Below are 6,154 nucleotides of genomic sequence, written 5' to 3'. Positions count from 1 at the left end.
GATGGGGCTCAATGTTGGCTTCCTTGCCTGAGACATAGTGTTTCTGCTTCAGCAGCTCCATCTGCAGAAGGCTCTCATCCTGGGCTGTGGTCTGCTCCAGTTCCTGCTGGAGGTTTTCAAACCTAGGGGAGAAAGGCAGCTGGGACACAAGCCTGGGGGAACTGCCATGTCAGCTTTTGAGCCCCCACCAGATCTACTCAGCTAGACAATCGAGCATTACCTCTCAGCTGAGCTCATTCCCTGCTTCCCGAAGGGAAAAGGGTCAGAGAGCACCTAGGCAGGATTTTTTTTTTCTCAACTTTAAAAAACTGCTAGAAGTTGAACTGGAAAATACACACTGTGCTGGATTAGAAGAAACAGCATATTACTCCAACAGTCCAAAGACATTATTTTGGAGAAATATCAATTTGACAAGGTCTGAGGGGACAGGTCAGGACAAATGTTGCTGGCCTTGATTAGATACCAGATGAATGAGAACCTCCTGGAAAACTCTATGCCTGCCCTCTAGTGGAGGCTACACAGCAATGCAGAGAAGGCTCTGATTAATCCTACAGCCCATAACCCTGCATGGGATTAACTTGTAAACTCCTACTCTGTTTATGACCAGAGTAAATCTTCTCATGAGAAACTGGTAAACACTGCAGAGAGCTGCAATCAGCAGAAATGTGCTGTATTCAAATCTGCCGAAGGGTAGACAATTATCTCTAAATGTGATGTTCCTGATGGAAAATAAAGTTGCAGGAGGACACACTTTCCTTCATGATTGATGATTCCCCTTGTAGGTTTCTGGATGTCATGGGAATATTTGTGGGGAGATCTAATGTTAGATTTGAGATACTCGGAGCATACTAGAGTTCTTAGAAGGGAAGAAGAGGACACAATCCCCATAAGACCAAGGAGAAAGCATATTGCTTCCTGGACATAAGTTCCTATTGACTGAATCAGCAATGACACTCTGAGGTGTTCTCTTCCTGGCTGTGGCTGGAAGCTTTGCCAATTGAACAGAAACTCAAAGAAGACACAGATCCAGGTACAGTAGACCCACTTGATCCACCTGCTTCTGGAATCCTGGGCTCCTACCTCATCTGGGACACAGGGAAGGGATGCTGAAGCTTTGCTGCCAAGTCCCTTTGCCTGGTGAGCAGCTCCTTCTGCTTCATCAGGGACTGAAGATTTTCCTCAAGTCTTTGATGTTCCTGTTCATTAGAACATTGTGTTTTTAGGAGAGGGTTGTCTGCATCCCTGGACATATAGGCGCATGCACACACACACACACACACACACACACACACACACACACACACACACACTTGAACACATTCATGTACATGGATGCACACATACAAGCACACTACATTGTCTCCATGTTTGCTTTACCAGAAAACACTGATGTAATATGAGATCACCTGGGATACTATGAAGAAGAAAGTGACCTTTCATTAACCCACAGCCTCTCTACCCATATTCCAGTAGAGAGAAAGGAAAACGCAACATGCTCTGAACACAGTGATGTGGAGAAGATTGTGTACTTGTACGCTGTTTAGATAATTTTTCATTTTATTTTTATGTTATATGTGCAGGTGTTGCCTGCCTGTGTTTCTGTATAACACATGCATGCCTGGTGATCTGGGAGAAGAATTCAGTATGCAGATCAGTCAATGTAATGCTTGCCTTGTAAACCTGTACACAGACAGGTGAACCCCAGGGATCATTTACCAGTAATCCAAGCTCTCCTACCAAGTTCTCCAGTCTGTGAATTGAAGGCTTAGTTCCCCAGCACAGGACCACTGGATGGCAATGGGCCAGCCCCTTGCTCTCACTCAATGCTTCCCAGTGCCTCCAGGGAGGGCAGCTTCCTCCTAAAGAAGCTCTCTAAAGCACAGGTTGCCTCAATTTAGGCCCAAAGCAACATGCTCAGAAACTAGAAAATCTCTAAACTCAGGAGTCTATATTAACCTTTCCTCCAAGTAAGATGACTGTGTCAGGGATTTCTTTGAGTAACAGAAGGTTGACTAACTCAGCGAAAGGATTGCATGTATTATTCCATGTTTAACTATATTCCATGGACCACATTGTATGTTTGCACTCATCAAGGATGGGCATCTGAGTAGTTTCTAGTTGGGAGTATTATGATGAGTCCTGCTGTAACCCTGTTGTCCTCTCTTCTCTGTGGACACCTACTTTCCACTCTGGAATCAATGGTCCACTTGGAGTCTGCATTCAACATTCTGAATAATTTTAAAGAGCTTCCCACAGGCCTACAACATCTTATACTCCTACCAATATCTGATATTTCTCATTTCTTCCAACCTTCCATCAGGCCGATTTTAACTCAGTATGAAGAAGTTTGGAATAAAAGCAGTTTCTGAGTGCTGCAGACACAACATGGAGTGGATGCTTTAGAGTATGATGAGCCTAAGGGGTGCACTGAGACAGCCTCTTCTCACACCTCAGCATAGCTGTGGAACTTCTGCTGGACTGAGATGCAGCCACAAGACCCTCTGCAGTTCAGAATTCCTCAGAGAATAAAATCTAGGCCAAGCTCCAAGGAAAAAGTTAGCTGAACCAAGGTTAGGGAAAGGTGCAAGGAAAATGGCAGCAGACAATGAGGAGAAGAACAAAACAGGATGCAGGGAAGTCATCAGTGGTCAGCCACCATTCACCCAGAACAGAGGAGGACACAAACCCTCAGGCAGCCTTTCCTGCCTCTCAGTAGCTTCTTTCTCAACTTTATGGACCCTATTGTTTTTCTCAAGAGGATTTCTTTGCAGATAAATAATTCTGCCTCTTCCTGAAAAACCTAAAAATACCTGAAAAACTTTTAGCCTTCATCAGTTTTCTGTCTTTTGTTTTAGTTAACTGTGTGGACATGCAGAATGATGGACAGCACCATCTGTTCTTTGACTGATGCAAAGTGGTACTAACCAGATTAGGCACAGTACTTTCTCATTCACATCTGTCTCCACCATTCTTAAAGATGTTCCATTGTTCCGTGAGTGAGTGAACATACACATAGAGGCTCAAACACATATTTTCAGACCCACAAAATTACACATAAGAAAACACACAAATGCACACACACAACTCTCTTGAACCCAAAGGGCAAGGGACGGGGCTAGAGTGTTGCAACTCTTTTTGTACTACAGGGAGAGGTAGTGGGTCCTCCCTGCTGTCTACAAGCCTCTTAGATACAGCCAGGCTTTTCTGCCCTGGCCTGAACTTGTTTCCCCTCCTAGGGCAGTTTTTTATAGCAGACTCACTGATTGTACAGATAAATAGCAACCGCTGCACAAATGAGTTTGACCACACAAGACCAAGTGCTCATGGAAGAGGGCTGGACATGAAGCCTCCTGATAGATCCAAGTTGACCCATCATAGTCTCCTCACTAAACCTGCCCAGATTCTGACACAAAAGACATTGATTGCACTTGAGAATGGAAATCACCATTGTCATTACCCAACAACTTTTGACTGGATTACAGTGCATATGATGTGAAAACTGCCCCAGTTAGTCAGTAGGAGGCTACTTAGGTCACCCATAGCACTTTCCTGAAATGCAATATTCTATACAACTATTAGGAGGAGTCTTTACTAAGACACAGCTATAAATATGATAGAGTGAGCATCAAAATGTCAGGTTCCATGTGTGAGGCCAGTAAGACAAACCAGACATTTCCTGGGAAGTTACTTCTATGCCGTGAAAGAAAAGAATTTTACTTATTAATTTTAAAATAGATCCATTGCTTGATTTTTGTAGGGGACGTTCCTCCTTCCATGCTGTTCCTGCCTCTGATCTCATATGACCCCTGCCAAGCAAATGAGATCCAGACCCTTGACCTCACTCACTTGGATCGCTGTGCTACTCCCTAAGTGACTCCCATCATAACACCGTTCCCACCATACTGACACATAGGTGAGTGATATGTGATTTACTCTTCTCCCTCAATGGACTGCAGCTTCTAGCAGAGCAGTAGGGTTTCCTTGGCAGTCATGCAGTGCCTTCCAAGAGGCTAACTCCCCAGAAAGACTTGTGAATGATCACAGAAATGAACTATTGGATGGGATGGGTCAGTTGGATAAGTGAGTAGAGAGTTACATGGGTGTGTGTATGTGTGTGTGTATGGTTAGAAAAGTGGGCATCTTGGACCTGCTGCTTCAACCTACCTGCTGCTGCTTTGTGCAGAGGTCATAGATCTTCTCATGAGCCTCCTCACAGAGCCTCCTTGCCTCCTTGCAGGATTCTTGTAGTAAAATCTGCTCCCCATGCAGCTTTCTGTTGTTCTTTTTCAACATGCTCACTTTTTCCTTTAGCTGAGTCCATTCACTCAGGAGCTGACAGTAGAGGGTGCTGAAATGTCACCAAAAATGATGAGCTCTACCTCCATCTGCCACTCCTGCCTCCTAATACCATCCTTCCTGCAAGGTCCCATGTCCCCATCCCCATGAACCCTGGGCAGGAACCGGCATTAGCCATGGCAGCATCACTCAGGTGCAGGCTAAAGCCAGAGAATAGGCAAATTACAGAAAGATTCAAACTACTTCTGAATACTCTGCCAGCAAAATGCATCCATGTACCTATGAAAACTGGATCCCCCACTTCCTCCACACACACCCTGGTGCTTAACTGTTCACAGTATTAGGGAAACATGAGCAGGTAGAGGAAAACCATAACCTAAGGGCGACAGAGGACCCAATGGGAATACATCCCATCCATGTTTCCCATAGAAACCAGCTCTGTAAGCTCCTGCCAGAGCCACAGAAAACATTCATGGTGCAAACCATGTTTTCTCTCTAGAAGCTCCAGAAGTTGACAGGAAAATGTTGGGAGGGGCTCTCAGACTCTTTACTCTTAGGAGAACTCAGTTTAGGAGGCACAAGTCTAAGAGCAATAAGGCAGGCTGCTTGCTAAGAGGTAAACAGTCTAGAACCACAGCCCAACTTTGTTCAAAGGTGAAGAAGGGAAGAAGATGCTGTGGGATGTCTTCTGTATGCTGTGAATATGTGTTGCTCCCATTGGTTAATAAGTAAGCTGCTTTGGCCTATGGCAAGGCAGTACGGAGACAGGCAGAAAAATCCAGGAGAGACAGAGAAGAAAGTCAGAGGTAGAGGAGGTGCCAGCTGCCACCCAAGGAGCAACATGCCAGCAGCCTGGCCATGCAGCAGCCATGTGGCAAACATAGATTAATAGAAATGGGTTACTTTAAGATGATAGAGCTAGCTAGCCAGAAACTTAAGCCATTGGCCATACAGTTTGTAAGTACTATAAGCCTCTGTGTATGTCTTTGAGACCATTTGGCTTCAGGAGGTAGGTGGGACAGACTCCTCCTGACAGCTGGGTCAGGCAGGTCTGGAAAAACTTCAGACTACCAGAAGCAGTCCTTAACAATTTCAGGGGTCCCATCTAAATTAGGCACTCACTGTTAGGAGTTGGTCTGCTCACTCAGCTCCTTGCACTTGTACAAAGCCTCATAAATCTCCTTGGGGAATTTCTTTACATCTGATATCTCCTTCTTATGCTGTGTTTTCAGCATCTCCAGCTCAGATTTCAGCCTGTGGTAGGGCATGGCCCCAGGAGCAAAGAACTCCATGAACACAGGGGGCAGGGACCACATGCATTAAGGTTCTGTTTTATGCTACCCTAGCCCACTGGATGTCACACCATGAATTCTATGTACTGGAGCTCCTGATGTGTATTAGACTATGCCTTACTGTCCCAGGGCCAGGAAAGGTTGGGTGTCAATAGGGAAGGAGATAGGACTACATGAGCTCCCTGAGTAGGCCTGGAGGGGTACACTAGCTCTCTAAGAAGGTCTAAGGAGTCTGTGCCACAGATTCAGGTCTATCTGAAATCTGCATTGACATTCCCAATGTCTTGAGAACAGAGATTCTTTCTCCTTACAAGGGTACCCAGAACTCATAATCAGTATTTCCAAGGAGGAGGCACTACATGAGGATGGGTGTATAAACTCCCAAGGGGATTCCAATGAGGCACCAGGATGAGCACAAAGCTGAGAGCAGTGATGCTCAATGTGGGGCTCCCTGGCCTCAGCACTTACATCACCTGAAATCTTTGAGACATGTGAATATTCAGACCTACAATCAATCTCTGACTCTCAGGATCTGAAAGGACACACACACACACACACACACACAC

At 45.3% G+C, this 6,154-nt stretch overlaps 1 long non-coding RNA gene across 1 annotated transcript; it reads right to left on the bottom strand.

The window, feature by feature from the left end:
- Positions 1 to 267: 267 nt before the first annotated feature.
- Positions 268 to 5,551, bottom strand: LOC143269297 (uncharacterized). Its single transcript, XR_013045697.1, has 3 exons — positions 5,419 to 5,551; positions 4,165 to 4,348; positions 268 to 1,196 (listed from the first exon to the last, which is right to left on the bottom strand). It is a non-coding gene; the product is annotated as an uncharacterized LOC143269297 (long non-coding RNA).
- Positions 5,552 to 6,154: the final 603 nt, after the last annotated feature.

The sequence above is a fragment of the Peromyscus maniculatus genome, chromosome 18, assembly GCF_049852395.1.
Source record: "Peromyscus maniculatus bairdii isolate BWxNUB_F1_BW_parent chromosome 18, HU_Pman_BW_mat_3.1, whole genome shotgun sequence".
Taxonomy (NCBI): Eukaryota; Metazoa; Chordata; class Mammalia; order Rodentia; family Cricetidae; genus Peromyscus; species Peromyscus maniculatus.
This window is presented reverse-complemented; position numbering and strand designations above follow the sequence as displayed.